The sequence below is a fragment of the Neofelis nebulosa genome, chromosome 6, assembly GCF_028018385.1.
Source record: "Neofelis nebulosa isolate mNeoNeb1 chromosome 6, mNeoNeb1.pri, whole genome shotgun sequence".
NCBI classification, from domain to species: Eukaryota; Metazoa; Chordata; class Mammalia; order Carnivora; family Felidae; genus Neofelis; species Neofelis nebulosa.
In genome coordinates this window covers 68,343,405-68,361,742 of record NC_080787.1, presented here as the reverse complement: position 1 = coordinate 68,361,742, position 18,338 = coordinate 68,343,405, and the positions used below count along the sequence as shown (strand labels likewise).

The window sequence follows — 18,338 nt, the reverse complement described above, 5'->3', positions numbered from 1 at the left end:
CCACATTCATTACCAATTATGGGCATATTAGATATTTTATTTTGGAATGTGTTGCATATCAGTTTACAGAAAAAGAATTCCAAAGCCAGCCGCCAAATTCCTCCTTTATGTCACTTGACAATGAGGCACGAAAAACAATTGCAACAGCTGTATATATCCTGAGATCATGAGCCATACACTTTATATAGAAACTGAGAATTTCAAAAGTTTAAAGCAGTTAAGTTAACCAACCTTTAAATAACTTTAAAAAATAGTTTCTTAAATTGTCAACCAAACCATAATTTTGATTAGAGAAAGACAAGATGAATAAGTTTGATCTGTGACCCTAAGTAAAAGGAACCCATCTGTTAATGGCATCAGTTGAAAGTGGCACAAATACCATATGATTCCACTCACAAATGGAATCTAAAAAAAAAAAAAAAGAATAAACAAACAAAATCAGAACTATAAATGCAGAGAACAAACTGATGGTGGCCAGAGGGGAGGAGTGTGGGGTGGGTGGGGGCAAAATGGGTACAGGGGAAAGGGAGATACAGGCTTCCGGTTATAGAATGAGCAAGTCACAGGAATAAAAAGCAAAGCATAAGGAATACAGTCAATGATACTGTAATAGCAATGTAATGGGACAGATGGTAGCTATACTTGTGGTGAACATAGCGCGGTGTATGAATTTGTCAAATCGCCAAGTTGTAATACACCTGAAACTAGTGTAACACTGCATGTTAACTATAGTCAAGTAAGAAAAATTTTTAAAAATCAAAGCACAGCTCCAGTCATCCAAGATGCTGAAAGGAAAGAAGGTTAAGAACAAGATGGTCAACCCTGTTCCTGCCGACATGAGGAAGCAGGAGGCCAAGAAGGTGGTCAATCCCCTATTTGAGAAAACGCCCAAGAATTTTGGTATTAGACAGGATATCCAGCCCAAAAGGGACCTCATCCACTTTGTCACCAATCAGGCTGCAGTGGCAAAGGGATATTCTCTATAAATGTCTAAAAGTGCCTCCCATAATTAACCAGTTCACCCAGGCCTGGGACCACCAAGCAGCCACTCAACTGCTTAAGCTGGCCCACAGATACAGACCAGAGACAAATAAGAAGCAAAGATTGTTGCTCCAGGCTGAGTAGAAAGCTGCCAGCAAAGGTGATGGCCCTCTAAGAGGTCACCTGTCCTTCGAGCTGGGGCTAATACTGTCACCGTCTTGGTGGAAAACAAGAAGGCTCAGCTGGCGGTGATTGCACATGATGTGGATCCCACTGAGGTGGTTGTCTCCTGTGTGCCCTGTGTCATAAGATGGGGGTTCCCTACTGCATTATCAAGGGAAAGGAGGCCAAGCTAGGACATCTGGTCCACAGGAAGACCTGCACTACTGTCACCTTCACACAGGTTAACTCGGAAGACAAAAGAGCTGTAGTTCTGGCTAAGCAGGTGGAAGCTATCAGGACCAATTACAATGACAGATACGATGAGATATGCTGTCACTGGGGATGCAATATCCTAGGTCCACAGGCAGTGGCTCACATTGCCAAGTTGGAAAAGGCTAAAGAACTGGCCACAAAATTGGGCTAAGTGTAAGCTGTTGAATTTTCTGTACATAAAAGTTACAAAAAGTTCTTTCAAAAAAAGTCAAAATAGCACAAAAAAGACACATTCTTTTTATAAAAACAGACAAATCCAGATTGCTTATCTGAAATAGATGGGCTCCAGTCATTCTTTGAAAATTTCTTTTAGTTCAATTTTTAAAAATTAGTAACAAAGATGTGTAAAACATATCTATGGCAATCTCTAATTTCATCATCTTTGGTTTTTGAAAGATTATATATAATCTACTATTATCAACATATATATCATCAATATATAGTCTCCTTGAGGGTCTTTTCTATCTGTCCATCCCTTAGCCTCTTAATAGAGTGCCTTTTCAAAATAGATATTTGATAATTTACATTGAGATATAATGGATGCTAAGAATTGCTAAAGGGGTCTCAGTGCACAGCTAAAAGGAGAAATTGCTATGAGAGAGAAGCTTAAAAGAAGATAATGAGAAAAATATATCATTCATTTGTTCAAAGACACTTGAGTGCCTACTCTTTGCTGATGCTCTGCTAAGCACAATGGAGGGTTGGAGAAAAATATGATTAGGGCTTGAAGTATCAATAATACTTATCAATAATTAAGGATATAAGGTGTACATATGATATGTACTAGACACTAAGTAGGAAGAAAAAGTGAGTGACAATGAAAACATCTAGGACTTAAGGAGAAGTAGAAATCACTTGCATCTGAGAATGTTCTAGAGACTGCTCATAGAGTGATGATGATTAGCATAGCTAAATTAATAATTATCTAAATGGGCTGAAGGGAAAATAGAGTGGCAGGGATCAAAACTGATTCTCTGGATCCTGTCTGAATCTTATTAAAATTGTGTCAGGAGAAATATGACAGAGAGCCCATGACTAAAAGTTACCTTGCTTATATTCTATGATTTGCAAATTAATCAATCTCACAATTTGATCACTGTGATTCCTAAGAGTTTTGTATTAGTTTCATTTAGCAATTTTATGTTTATAGATTGTCATTTTTTTTTAATTTTTAAAGAAGCTCTTTATCTCTAAATTATGCAGCCTTTGTGCCAAAAATTTGGAAACATTCATGTTGTTCAGTCATGGATACAAAACAACTAGCATGAAATCAAAGGGTCTGCGATAAAATATTTAGCTAGATATTTTATCGCAGACCCTTTGATGGGGGGTGGGAGGGAGGGCAGGGTGGGTGATGGGTATTGAGGAGGGCACCTTTTGGGATGAGCACTGGGTGTTGTATGGAAACCAATTTGACAGTAAATTTCATATATTAAAAAATAAATAAATTAATTAATTAATTAAAAAATAAAAATAAAAAAAAATAAAATACTTTTGTATGCCCATTATAAAAAAAAAAAATATTTAGCTAGAAATTTAAAAGCCTAGTTAATATTTAACCCCAAAATTACATAATAATAATGATGATAACGAACGTGACTCATGATAACTATTAGAGTTGTATAAAATTAAATTAATGATGGTTTTAAAACATGAAATGATCATTTCAAGGGAAGAAAATTAGTTTTGTGTGACCATATGCTACAAATTGAGAATAGATTTAGAAAGTATCAAAAAGCACTGAAATAATACAGATACAAAAAAATCTTCTAGTATTTGACCATTATCAAACACTCAGAGATTTCCCGCTGCCTAATGGTTATCCCCTTCCCACATTTCTCAGCATGGGATACAAGTCTTCCCCCACACTTTTGTCCCTTCTTGCTTTTCTAGTGTCCAACTCACCCAAACCCTGCTGGAGCAAAGTTACTTTATTTTCTTAAAAACTGCAAAGGCCTTCCCATATCTTGTCTTTTGCTACTGTAGTATAAACCTTTCTCCACAACTCTGGATGGAGTAAGCCTGTTAAGGTCCAATAAACATACTACTTTTATCATGAAGTAAAATAGTCTCAGCTATGACAGCCTTAAATGTGACTAGGCATTGTGCAATTTATAGAGAACACTGGGAAGAGTGTGGACAACATCTCAAACCAAGGAATACTTGGAAAACTCAACTACCAGGTATACTAGGACCCGTGAAACAGTGGATCAGAAGGAAAGGGAGGAAACTGGAAGAATAAGGAAGAATAGAGAATAAGGAAGAATAGAGAAACTGAAGTAGCTCAGGTTGTGTGTGTGTGTGTGTGTGTGTGTGTGTGTGTGTGTGTGCATGTGTGGTGGGGCGGGCATGGAAGGAGAACAAAGATGCAAGGAGCTACCAGGAATGTAACTCAGTGATGTTGTAAATTTAGACTTGTTTCCAACAGAGATCAATATTTTTTTTTTCAGTTTTGCTTGTTCTTTTTTAACTACTGCCTTATTGAGATGTAATTCACATAGAAAATTCACACACCACATTTAAAGTATATTATTTAATGGCTTTTTGTATATTCACAGGCATGTAAAATCATCCCCATAGTCGATTGTAGAACATTTTCATTATCTCAGAAAAGAAACTCCTTATCTTGTAGCCACTACTCTCTTGTATCCTCATCCCCGCAGACCTAAGCAAGTACTCATCTACTTCCTGTCCTATAGGTTTGCCTATTAAAGACATTTCATATAAACAAAATCATACTATTTGGTCTTGTAAAACAGGCTTATTCCACTCAGTGTAATGTTTTCAAGGTTCATTCATGTTTATCAGGGGTCAAATAGCAGATGGAAGCAATTAGCAGATGGATAATTCACTGGGAGTGGTGGGCAAGAGACCAGTTCCTAAAAAGGTCCTCCCTCCCAGAACAACAACTTTGTGAGAGTCAATCAAGATGTGAGGAGCAGGTCTTGCTACCCAGGAAGGATTTCAACACTAAAAAGAATAAACAAAATGAGGACCTAGTTACATAGATGAGGCCAATAAAGATGGAGGCAGAGGGATCTCTCTTGACATCCAAAATAGGAAGCTTGTGGCAACAAAACAAAGTATTGACCAACTCAATTATTCTAGTCCCTTCCTTCCTCTTCATTTCCACATAATGGACAATAAAACAAATTAACAACAGTAAAAGCAAAGATCAAGAACAACACAGAAGGCTTGTTCTCGTTATTATAAACTATCAATACGATTATCAACATGAGAAATACAATCACTACAGCGCAAGGCTCCTTCATGAAGCAAGACTGATTTATCTAATTTGGAGAAGACGTATGTATTTTTCCTAACATCTGTACATTGTTTATATGTTAACAAACTTTCATAACTCTCTGAGTCTGTCCTTGCCAAAAAGATATTCAAAGTTCTTAAATGAAAATTTGATATAATGAAAGTATGTATGTATTGACTTACCAGATTCCCACTGATTTTACAAAGATAGGATATTCATATTGTTCAGGATGTTTTATAATTAGTTTACTGTTAATTTGAAAATTGGAAATCTTATTATATTATGAGGTATTCCAAATTTATGATGTGCTTATTTTACTATAAGGTTTTTGAAACTAAAATCAGCAATTGTTTGATAAATATAAATAGACCTTGGTATTCCTTAATGTCTCTTTGTATAAAGCTTTCACTTATCTAATTCAACAGCCCATGCTTTTTCTCCAATGTGCAAAGATTAGTTGTGGAGAAGGGTGTACATCACAGGCAGCTCATGTTAGTCTTCTAATTAATGTATGATTTTACATAAACATTTTTAATTTGGCAATCTTTAAAGGCTATGACTAAGTTTATTATTGTTTTAATGAAACTTTTACCGAGATATATAATTCACGTGTCATAAATTTCACCCTTTTAAATTGTCCAATTCAATGATTTTTTGTATATTTATACAGTTGTACATTAAATACAACTCTGCAATTCTAGAACATTTCATCACCCCAAAATGAAAGCCCACCTCAATTAGCAGTCCCTTCACATCTTTTCTTTCCTACAGCCTCTAGCAACTGCTAATCTACTCTCCATCTTATAGATTTGCCTATTCTGGACATTTAAAATAAAATATATATATATATATATATATATATATATATATATATATATATATATATATACATACAATTTGAGGCTTTTTGTGTGTGACTGTTTTGACTTAGCATAATATTTCATGATTAATCCACATTGTAGCTTGTATTAGCACTTCATTTTCATACCCAAATAGTATTCCAGTGTATGGATATGTTACATTTTGTTTATCCATTCATTAATTGGTGGACATTTGGGTTATTTCCACATTTGGCTATCATAAATAATGTTACTATGAACATTTGTGTACAAGTTTTTGTGTGGGCATGTGTTTTTAATTCTCTTGGAGATATACGTAGAAGTGAAAGTGCTGGTTCTACAGTAACTTTGTTTCACTTTTTGAAGAACTGCCAAATTATTTTCTAAAGTGGCTCCACCATTTTCCATTCCCACAAATGATGTATGGGGGTTGCAATTTCTCCAGATATTTGTCAGTAATGGTTATGGTCCATCCTTTTTATTGCAGTCTTTCTAGTGAGTGTGAAGTGGTATCTCATTGTGGCTTTTATTTGCTTTTCCCTAAAAACTAATGATATTAAGAAACTTAATTTGTTTCTTGGCCAGTTATATAGTACCTTCTTTGGAGAGATGTCTATTCAAACATCTTTCTCAGTTTTAGTTGGATTATTAACATTTCATTGGTGAAACGTGAGGATTCTTTATGTATACTGAATACCAGTTCCTTACCAGATATATACAAATATTTTCTCCCATTCTGTGGGTTATCTTTTCAATTACTTGATAATATCCTTTGAATCACAAATGTTTTAATTTTGATGAATTCCAATATATCTACTTTTTGTCATTGTAAATTGGTATAATATCTATGAAACCATTGCTTAATCCAAGGTCACAAAGATTTATTCCTATGCTTTCCACAGATAGCTTGATCTCCTACATTTAGGACTATGATCAATTTTGAGTTCATTTTTGTATATGATGAGGTAAGGGTAAGGTAGGGGTCCAAATTCAATCTTTGGTATATGTAATTCAATTGTTCCAACACCACTGTTGAAAAGACTATTCTTTTCCCATTCAATTATATTGACACTCTTGTTGAAAATCAATTGGCTATAAATGTAAAGGTTTATTTCTTGACTCTAAATTCTATTCTGTTCACTATATTTGTGTATTTATGTTAGTACCACACTGGCTTGATTGTTTTAGCTTTATAATAAGTTTTTAAAAATTTTTGTTTTGCTTTATTTTATTTTAGAGAGAGACAGAGCATAAGTAGGGAAGGGGCAGAGAGGGAGACACAGAATCTGAAGCAGGTTCCAGGCTCTGTCAGCACAGAGCTGAACGTGGGGCTCAAAGTCCCGACTCATGACCTAAGTCGGATGCTTAACTGACTGAGCCACCCAGGTGCCCCTACTTTATAAGTTTTTAAATGGAAATTGTGAGTCCTCCAACACTGTCTTTTTCAAGATTGTTTCAAGTATTCTGGGTTCTTTATATACCTATATGAATTTTAAAGCTTACAACCACAATTTAGAAGCTTTTTGTACATTCTTTGGGGTTTCCTATGTAGATAATCATGTCATCTGCAAACAAGAATAGTTTTGTTTCTTTTTTTTTTTGTGATTTGTATGTTCTTTATTTAATTTTCTTGCCTTATTGCACTGACCAGAGCTTCCATTATTATGTTGAATGAGTGTGGTAATATGAACATCTTACCTTCTTCCTGCTTTTAGAGGGAAAGCATCCCGTCACACCATTAAGTATAATTTAGCTGTAGGGTTTTATTTTTTTTATAGATATTCTTTATCAAGATGAAGAAATTCTCCTCTATGCTTTGCTTTTCTTTGTTTTTTTACTGAGAATTTTGTCATGAATATGTGGTGAATTTTGTCAAATGCTTTTACTGCATTGATTGATATGATCATATGACTTTTCTTCTTTAGCCTGTTTATATGATAGATTACACTGGCTGATTCTTAAATATTGAACCAGTCTTACATACCTGGAATAAACCCCTCTTGTTTACATTGAATAATTCTTATTACAAATTATTTAATATTAAATTATTGATATTTAAATAATTAATAATTTATTAATAGTAAATAAATAAATAATAAATTAATATGAATTTAAATTAATTTAAATATTTGTTTATTAATTTAATTTATTTTAATATTAATTTAAATTAATTTAAATTAATATTAGATACCATATGTTGCTGGATTCTATTTGTTAATAATTTAAGAACTTTTACCTCCATTCATAAGGGACATGGATCTATAGTTTTCTTTTTTTGTACTGTTTGTCTGGTTTTGATGTTAGGGTAATGCTAGCATCATAAGTTGAGAAGTGTTCTCTTCTCTTCTGTTTCCTGAAACAGATTGTGTAGAATTGGTGCTAATTACTTTTTAAAAATTTGATAGAATTCACCAAACAATCTGGGCCCAGAGATTTTTCCAGTTTTAAAACCATAAATTACGTTTCCTTAATATTATAGAGTTATTATTGCTTTAGTGTTTTCATTTTTTAGTATTATAAAATAAATGTATGTACATTTTAATTTTTAACCTTTTTTCTTACTTTAAGATAATAAATTTCCTTATCTGACTTCATGGCTTCCACCTTCTTCTCTAGTAGATGTAGCAGTGTTCTGGGCTTCTGCTCTGCCTAGTTATTCAATCTCCTACCCTATGAAAGTCCTACATTCTGAGTTTCTACCTTCACATATGAATACAGGCAAACTTCTCCCATCCGGCTTTTTATTTTATCTCAAATCACCACTCCCACTACTAGAATATTTACTCTCTTCTGAAAGGTATACTCCTATTCCAAAGAGGAAATATCAAGTGTTGACTTCTGTCTCTTTTGGCAGTCTTCAGATTTTGGTTGAATAACTTCTTTATCTGTTTTCTAATAAAGGGAAAGGGAAACAGAGAGAGAGAGAGAGAGCGTACGTGCTCTAACTAGGTAATAATTAAAGTCTTTTATAGTTTTCAAATTATGTTATTCAATGTTTCTAAATACAAAATCACTATCTTTATTTTGGAGTCCATACCTCTCATTCTGTTATGGGCACAATAGCCCAAGCTAGAAAACTTTCAGTTGTTTGATTTTTTTTCCCACTCCTTTTACCTTCTGTATCAAATATGTTATCATCAATTTCCAATCATCTTTTGAAGAGTTCACTGGTCTCCTCTCTGTGGTTGGATATGTCATTTAGTTCTTTCCACTATTTTCTTTTTTTTCTTTTTTCTTCTTCTCTATAAGAAATGTCCTGTCCCTTCCTTCTGTTATCCAGATCCCCTTCCTATGAAATCCTATAGTATTGTACTTTATCATACAAGTATAGGTATATTATATAAATATATACACACATTTAATGTAAATATTATAAATACATATTAAACAGATATACTAGAAGACATTAGTATACCTTCCTTCAAAATTTCTATCTTAAAAATCATACATTTATATTAAGATAACTCTATATTGGTAATGGCTTTATTGGAATTGCTCTCAGATGCTTGAGCATATATGTGTAATTTTAACATTGTCAGGCTGAGAAATGTAATTTTAATACAGTTAAGTTAATCAAAAGTTAGATCAATCAAACTGGCCAATAGTATCTTCATGTTTTAAAAAAAGTGCTAGTAAGAAACAGGTATTCTTATGTGGCTTTGTAACTCACTAAGAAGCAAATCCAAATGACAGCATTCTAAAATTATCATACTGAGGCAGTATCAACAGACTTAATGGATAGTTTGCCAAAATGGCCTTTGAATGACAATATTCTTTTGAATATATAAATTATATTTTATATTTTAATCACCCCAACCTGCCACATATTTTTCAAAACTAATTATTTGATATGTTATCTTCTCAAAAATCACAGAGTGTATGCTCCCCAAGGACAGATTTTCTGCCTCACCCATTTAAATCCTTCATAATGCCTAACAGCTTAATTCTTCATAAGATGGCCAGAATGGACTCATTGACAGACATCTGTACAATGTGTACAGTGCTTCAGTGTATAATTCAGGAATCAGAGAGATGGCCCTGACCTAATGATTTTACATTATAAAAGATAAAAGTCTCTAAAAGGACAAGCCAAAAGCACTTTTTTAAAAAATGAAATGCTAAACTGCATTTGCAGAATTGCTTTTGGATCCTGGGATATGCATGAAATGAATTTATGGAAAATACTGAAGTGATAGGTTTAATATTATGGTCTCAAGAGCTGTTAGGATACAAGTAAAACTAATCAATTTAGATTATTCAGTTTAGTTATTATTTTCACTTCAGGGGAATTCCTGAATCATTAAACTTAGTAATTTCTATAGCTACTATGGGTCTCTGATTACATGGCTCACCTAATGAAACAGTAAACAGATAACCAAATTAAAAACCCCCAAGGGTAAAAAAGGCTAGAATATTCATCTTTTCAAATTTCAAATATTTAATCAGGATTGTTAGCTGTCTAATGCTTAATGTCATGTAACTAAATTCAAGTACATATCATGAAAGCTTTTTAATACTTTATTTTTAAAAACATAACAATAGATAGTTTTGTGATATTTAGAAGTGAAGGTTTATATGGAGACAATATTTTTATGTATGCATGCAGAGAGACAAAGTAAAATTCTTGAAGTTCAAGGAAAAAGATGAAACTAAAATTGAACAGGTGCTTTCCCAATTTTGCATTTATGTTCTGTTCCGTTTGAGTAAGTGGAGTTATATATCATGAGTTCCTTCCTGAGTGTCAGTCACTCCATGCAGCCCCTCCCTTAATAAACCATTTGACCAGGACTGCATCATGACTCTGGGTAGAAGCTGACCTCATCAAAGTATTTCTCATCTAAAGCGTATCTTTTGAAGTCTGGTGATTGGCTAAGTGGTGGGTAAATTTCTGTGTATTACAAAAGCTGACATGTGATTTTCAAAGAAGTAGAGGGAGGGTGCTATGCAACTTGAGAAGCATATCTAATTATATACTGTTATATTGGTAAAGAAATCATATGAGTTTGAACTCAGTGCAAACTCTAGAAAGTGAATCTCTATAAAATCTTCCTAGTCAAGTAGGCCAATGGTTTTTTTCAAAAGACTGAGAAACATGGGTTAAACCATTGATAAAGAAGCTCTTTACCTATAGTAAAGTTTGCTTATTCTTTGATTATACTGATCAACTCTACTCAGTTTATTATTGTTGTTTGTTTTACTTCTTATTTTTTTATAGTTTACTCTTCCCTATTTTTTAAAATGTAAGTATAATTAGCATATAGTGTTATATTAGTTTCAGGTGTACAATATAATGATTTAACAATTTATATATTACTTAGTGCTCATCATGATAAGTGTACTCTTAATCCCCTTCACCTGTTTCACCAATCTTCCCACCCGCTTCCCCTCCAGCAACCACCAGATTGTACTCTGTATTTAAGAGCCTGTTTTTTTTGTTTGTCTCTTTTTTCTGTTTGTTCATTTGTTTTGTTTCTTAAATTATACATATGAATGAAATAATATGGTATATGTCTTTGACTTATTTTACTTAGCATTATATTCTCTAGGTGCATCCATGTGTTTGTAAATGGCAAGATCTCATTCTTTTCTTTGGTTGAGAAACACTCCGGTGTGTGTGTGTGTGTGTGTAAATACCCCATCTTCTTTACCCATTTATCTGTTGATGGACACTTCAAGTGCTTTCACATCTTAGTTATTTTAAATACTGATGAAGTGAATATAGGGGTGCATATATCTTATCAAATTAGTGTTTTAAGGCACCTGGATGGCTCATTTGGTTAAGAGTCCTACTCTTGTTTTTGGCTCAGGTCATGATCTCATTGTTTGGCTCAGGTCACGAACACATTGTTCGTGAGTTTGGGCCCCACATGGGGCTCTGTGCAGGCTCTGTGTGGAGCCTGTTTGGGATTCTTGCTTTCTCCCTCTGTCTCTGCCTCTCTCTGTCTCTCAAAATAAATAAGTAAACTTAAAAAATAGTGTTTTCATTTTCTTCAGGTAAATACCCAGTAGTGGAATGATTGGATCATATGTTAATTCTATTTTTAATTTTTTGAAGAAACTCCATACTGTTTTCCACAGTACAAATTTTGGAAATTTGTGGCTGTACAAATTTTCCTTCCCACCAACAGTGCATGAAGGTTCCTTTTTCTCTACATCCTCGCTAACACCTGTTATTTCTTGTCTCTTTGATTCCAGCCATTCTGACAAGTGTTAGGTGATATCTCATTGTGGTTTTGATTTACATTTCCCTGATTATTACTGATGTGGAGCATTTTTTTCATGTGTCTGTTGGTCATCTGTATGTCTTCCTTAGGAAAATGTCTGAGTGTTCTGCCCATTTTTTAATCAGATTATTTGTGGGTTTTTTGTGTTGAGTTGTGTAAGTTCTTTATATATTTTGGATATTATCCCCTTATCAGATATACCATTTGCAAATTATCTTCTCCCATTCAGTAAGTTGCTTTATCATTTTGTCACTGTGCAAAAACCTTTTATTGTGATATAGTCACAACAGTTTATTTTTGCTTTTATTTCCTTTGCCTGAGGAGATACATCTAGAAAAATTTTCTAAAGCCAACATAAAAAACTTCCAGGAGTTTTATGCTTTCAGGTCTCACATGTAGATTCTTAATCTATTTTGAGTTTATTTTTGTGTATGATGAAAGAAAGTGGTCCAGTTTCATTATTTTGCATGTAGCTATTTTCCTCAGTACCATTTGTTGAAGTGACTTTTTCCCATTGACATTCTTGCCATCTTTGTCAAAGATTAATTGACCTTACAAGTGTAGGTTTATTTTTGGGCTCTCTATGCTGTTCCATTGGTCTATGTGTCTGTTTTTGTGCTGGTACCATACTCTTTTGATTACTACAGGTTTGTAGTATATTTCAAAAGCTGGAATCATAATGCCTCCAGCTTTGCTCTTTCTCAAGATTCATTTTTTTTAACTTGCAAATGTGAAATACCTGTAAAAATAATCTATACATATTTAGTTTAGTTGGTTAACATTTGAAAATTTATTCTGAAAATGAAAAATGTGTGTATAATACTCTTAATTCTTTTCTGCATCAAGGAGTTAAAGTACTGTCCTAAAGAAAAGGACATTGTGAATTAGGAGAGTGAACAGATTCTCCATGAGTGTGTAAGAAACACTCTCTATTCCTGCCATTATCTTTACGTGTGGAGTCTATACCTCATTCCATTTGTGGATCACAGAGTCTGTGGAAGTATTTGCACTGAAAATCCAGACTTCTTCTTGGAGTCCAATCCTGTACTTCAACCACTTCTATTTGATATTTACGTATAAAATAATACAGTGACACCTACATTTTTAAATCACGTAAACTAAACCTATGACAGGACACAAGAGTATTGCCCATGATAAGGCATTTTGAATTATGTACATGCTAATTTCAGGTTCTACCAAATTTTTTTCATTAAACCAACCTTATTTTTTACTTTCTCTAACTTCATATAGATGAAAAATATTTTAAAAGAACATATCTGAAGCCAACTAAACTATATTGTTTTCAAAGGTGTGTCTCATATGAAGATATATTGTAAGGAGAATTTGACTTTCATTGTTTAAGTCCTCCAGAGGACATGAGAATTCACTCCTTGAACCTGGTGTCACAGCAAATATCAGCTTACAAACTGAATCAGGGCTTTAGTTTATGTTATAAACTGCTGAATATCATCAATTTGGTAACAATACATGTTTCACATTATTTGAAGCAAATTCTCATTTCAAAAATTTTAGCTTGTAACCTTGTCTATCGAAGCCCTATTTTTTTGATAAACAGTACAATTTTTATTTACTGGAGATAAAGGACTCCAAGAAGACTTTGCAGTAAAAGCTCAATAAATACTTGAGTTTGAACTGATTCAAAATTAATTATCCCTTTGCAGAAAAAGTGGTAATCCAGAAGTCTTTCCTGACTCTTCTAATCAAGGAAGATAAGAATCTAGGTATTAGATCACTCAACCTTTGCCTGATTGCTTGTGTTCAGTATTTATTAACAGCTTAATATGTGCTCCTAGGCAATACACATTCCCAAGGAGTCCAAGGTCTAGACCAAGAGAATTCAAGTAAACCAAATCACATCTCAGCATGCTGTGTGCTGCTCAGTCAGGATGATCAGTCAGGGAGGGCTTCTGAAAGTTGATGATTCTTAAGTTACTGTGTTATGGAAAACAGAAGTGGGAGTGTAGGAAGAATTTGGTGAGGGAGGACTTTCCTGCCAGGAGCAACAGCTGATACAGTGTCTTAGAGACATAGGCAAAGAAGGTTTGTTCAAGGGAACTCCAAATGATTCATATGGCTAGAAAAAGATAGGATGGAGAAATAAATGGGGAGCAGTGAAAGGTAAGAACTCGATTTGCCACTTTGAAGAGTTTGGAATTAATTCTTAAGGTGATGAAAAATCACTAAACGTGTGTAAGTGGAGGGATAACATAATCTGGTTGGCACAGTCTGTTGAGGGCCCTAAATCATTCCCAGTGTGGAACAGAATGAGAGAGGCGTGAAAGTTGCTGAGCCAATGCAGAAGCTGAAGCAAGCAGTTTAGATCTTTGCTATGAAGTACTAATAGTAGGCTTACCTTATCTCATGTTACAATCTCTACTTAAATTTAAATACCATGTCTCTTTCCCAGCGCTAACATACTCAGTTGCCTTTCTCTGAACCCTGGCTCGCTGTGCTTCCCTCTATCCTGTTGATTATTAATACTGGACAGGATGCACTCACTGCTCTCACCAAAGCCGCTAATGAAGACTGTGGGAGAGTGTTTCCTGGGAGGAAGAGCCCACCTTATGGTGCCAGGTGATCCTAAATCAGATCTTGGCTTTGTCAGTTTTAGCTATGTGGCCTTGTAGAACCCCTTAAAGTCTCTGAGCCGTGCTTTCCTCACCTCAAAAACAAAAAAACAAAGAGCTATCTAGCAAGGTTGCAAGAACTGAAGATCATTTATGTAAGTCCTCTAGAAAAGAGTAAGCCATCACTGAGCAGTACATGTATTTATTATTGAAGAAGAAATGGTATGAGTAAATTTCACATTTTTGAGTTGCTCTTTCAAAGACAAACAGACATTGGCAGGAGCTCCCAGTAGAGAACTGGGGCCAGGAACTCTCCTGTCACTCCGATTCTAGGTTATTAATGCTTCCAGGCAGCTAAGCAGCTGAACTGCTCTAGAAACCTATACAAAAGAGTCTTGGTTTTAACTATGTAATCAACCTGACAGGACCACAGCTGAAATAAATGTGAACATCGTGGCCAGGTGGCCTTGGGGACTCTGGAGTGGAATTAACCTCCTCACTGCCATTCACAGAATGCTCCAAGAAAGAGGTGGTTGCTTTGTCGTGGCTATTAATTTCAAACAGCATTTGTGCTCCCTAAGTGTGGTCTTGATCAGAACCACTTCCAGAGAACAGAGAAAATGAAATGGAGACTGTCTGAAGCACTGATTCTCCCAGCAAACTTTTCAGAAATATCAAAGAATGCATGCAAGCGGAGTAGTTTAGGAGAAGGGAAGCTGGCACTTCTCTCCTATTTTCATATGAATATAATGATACAGCCCACGCTATTGCTGAATGTGATGAGGCTATAATCCACAGTTTAAACAGAAAAACCTGGTTAGAGAGCATATACGGAACTTTTATCCTGAGCAGTACAACACAGGAGATATGGGTGAAGATATGAAGCCAGAGAAAGAAGAATGTCTCAGTAACTGGCTTCCAATTCACATTCATTTAGTACTTTTTCCCCCCTTTCTGTCCCTAAAGGCGAGAATATCGGAGAAATCTTTCCCTTTGTAGCTACAGCTGGCATTTTTGCAGTGATCATTAGTAGAACATGTTGGCAGTGAAAAACAGGTTCAGCTTTTCCAGAACTGGCTGTCATTTGTGCCAAAAGCAAATAGGAATAGAAATAGTAACACCAATATTGTTATTAGTGTACCAGGAGTCAGCTAACTCTCCTGTGTCTACAGCTTTCCTGAGTCGAGGCCGGTATCCTAGTCATACCCGACCTCTGGACACCATTATGCGTGTGCAGTGGGAGAGTGAAGAGAGGCGCAGGGGAGGAGATGCAAAACCATCACTGAGTACGAGCGGCCAGCTTGACTTAGCAGCCTAGGACTGTTTACCTCTTTCATTGCAGGAAAAGCTTGAAAATCAAGCCCATTTTAATGGGATTATTAATTAGTAGAAAATTTCTGGGAAGCAATTTGGAGAATTTGGCCATATTTATCAATAGTCTTTTTTTTTAATGTTGTGTTTGATACAGAACATAATTTCTAAGAATATACCCTAAGAATAAATCATTTAAAATGCACACATAGATTTTTAAGTATAAAAGTGCTTATTATAGAGAGATTTTAATTAGAATAAAGCATTTTGAATAAACAGCAATCAACTGTTCATTATTGTCATTATCCATATTGAATATAGTCAACTATTAAAGGAATTTTAGAGAACTTTAAGTGAAAAATACTTCTTGTTTAAATATTGTCTTTTTATCACATCAAAGAAAAGAGATCCACTCAAGAAAGGGGGCATTCTACCCCCACTTACTTGTGATACATATGAAATAAAACTAGCATGGGAAAAAAATAGCTAATAGGATCTGAGGTCACTTTTGGAAAGGAGAGAAAATCAAAAGTCAGAATGATGGCTGATGACACAACACTAGAAAATCAGAAGAGATTCCTGCTCTCCCCACTAGAACAGAGTATTGTTAGGAGTACTAACCAATGCAATTTAACAAGAGGGGGGAAAGTAAGTAGAATAAATATTGTAAAGTAGGTAACACAATTATTATTATTTAAGAACGATATGATTTTATATTTGTTAATTATAGGAAATCCTTATACAAGTTAGGAAAGCAATAAGAATTTAGGAAATTAAAACTTTAAAAAATTATCATATGATAAAAATCAGAAAAGGTAAACTAAGAATAAACATTTGAAGAAAGCACAGGAAGAGGATTCAGTGAGTGTGAATGGGGTCCCGTCCATACCAGAAGGCAGTGAGCTGAGAAGCCAGTCTGGCTTAAGCTGAGCATGAGTGGTTGGAAATGAAAAAGAAAGCTGGAGACTTAAAATGGGGGCATAACATGTAGGGCTTTGTAAACCATGATTCCCTTTTTTTTTTTCCTCCATGAGAGCAATGAAAAATTTCTGAAGAGTTTTAAAGGAGACCATAATATAATATGTACACTCTACAAGGATATCCTAGCTGCAAATGTGGAAGCCATTTTGAGATGAGCCACATAGATGGGGGAGTGGTAAGTTTTGGGTGGAGATATATGAGAATAGTATCTACAACAGAAAGAAATCCAGAGGAGAGATGTTAGTAGTTTAGAAGATGGTGATGGTAGTGTGCACAAGAAAAACTAGAATAACCTAGTGATGTTTAGGAAATACGATTGATAGGACTTTAATGAGTGGAATGTGGGCATGAGGTGCTCAGATGATTTCTGGGTTTCTGAACTGCACAGCTGTATAGATGGGACACCATTTGGGTGAGACAGAAAACACTGAAAAATGTATAACTTAAAGCGCTTGAATTCAAAACTCAAATCTTTTCTTCTCAAAACTATTTTTCTAACATAAGTTTTAAGTCTATTTTGAAACTCAGAAAACTGGGGAATGATTTTTTAATTCTTTTTTCTTTTCTTTTTTTTTTTTAATGTTTATTTATTTTGGGGAGAGAGAATGAGCAGGGGAGGGGCAGAGAGAGAGAGGGAACAGAAGATCTGAAGCAGGCTCTGCGCTGACAGCAGAGAGTGCCATGAAGAGCTCGAACTCATGAACCATGAGATCATGACCTGAGCTGAAATCCAACGCTTAAGCAACTGAGTCACCCCGGGGCCCCTCTTTTACTTTCTTAAGACATGGGCTAACATTGTCCAAAGGGGAATTATTAAAGGGCAGTAAAAGAATAACTATGAATTATAAATATATTTGTAAATATATGAAAATGTTATCATGTCAAATATAATGCTTTTATTTGGTGAAACTATAAGCAGTAATCTAACCATGCTGTCCTCTGAAGAAATACACAGAATTGATAAGGACAGCAAATTTTAGTTTTCCTTAAACACGATCAGAATGATTTCTATGACTTTGTATTTTTGCTATAGTAAGAAGAGAAAAAGAAAGATTAAAAAAAAGTCATTGGGGGAAAAATAGAGATGTTGCTTTTGTTTCAAATAAAAGGAAGGGGAAGAGGAAATGTGAAGTGGTAATCAAATGTTGGTCAGAGGTCAAGCAAGGTAAGTTCCCACTACATTTAGAAAATGGGAGGTCATCAGTGACCTTGTGGAGGTCTAAGTCAGGTTGTATGGAAAGCACCAGACAGCAACAGCTTGCAAGTGTCACATGATAAGGTGGAGACTGAAGTGTTTTGACAACTTTGTTGGAAGGTAAAGTAAGTGATAGGAGGTAGGTAAAGAAAAAATGTGAAGTCCAGAAATTTGTTGTGGCTGTTTAAATGAGAAAGCTATCAAGACATTAAATGTTAGAATTAAAAGAAAATTCTTAGATAATTTTAAAAATAATGTAACGAAACATACCAAAACAAAAAAAAATATTTTTTATGCCTGTGAGTTGGGATCTGGAGCAATTTTATAGCCTTATATAAAATAGGAATCTAAAAAATTTATTCTAGTGAACAAAGATTTATTTTACATTCAGAAAAATAGGATAGTGAGCTTCGTTGTATAAAAGAAACAAAAGAATTGTGGCCACCAGAGTGCAATTCTCTGGGCATGAGCTGAGATGCTAGAATCTAAGTCATTAGTGTAGCACCCTGTCTTAAGTGC

The 18,338-nt window shown here is 34.6% G+C and overlaps 1 long non-coding RNA gene and 1 pseudogene across 1 annotated transcript in view; both read left to right on the top strand.

The window, feature by feature from the left end:
• Positions 1 to 776: 776 nt before the first annotated feature.
• LOC131514431 (large ribosomal subunit protein eL8-like) lies at positions 777 to 1,567 on the top strand (annotated as a pseudogene).
• A 12,058-nt stretch (positions 1,568 to 13,625) lies between these two features.
• The window catches only part of LOC131514432 (uncharacterized), a 96,356-nt gene continuing 91,643 nt past the window's right edge, over positions 13,626 to 18,338 (top strand). The window contains exon 1 of the long non-coding RNA XR_009263069.1: positions 13,626 to 13,883. This is a non-coding gene — a long non-coding RNA (uncharacterized LOC131514432). The remainder of the gene's footprint in view (positions 13,884 to 18,338) is intronic.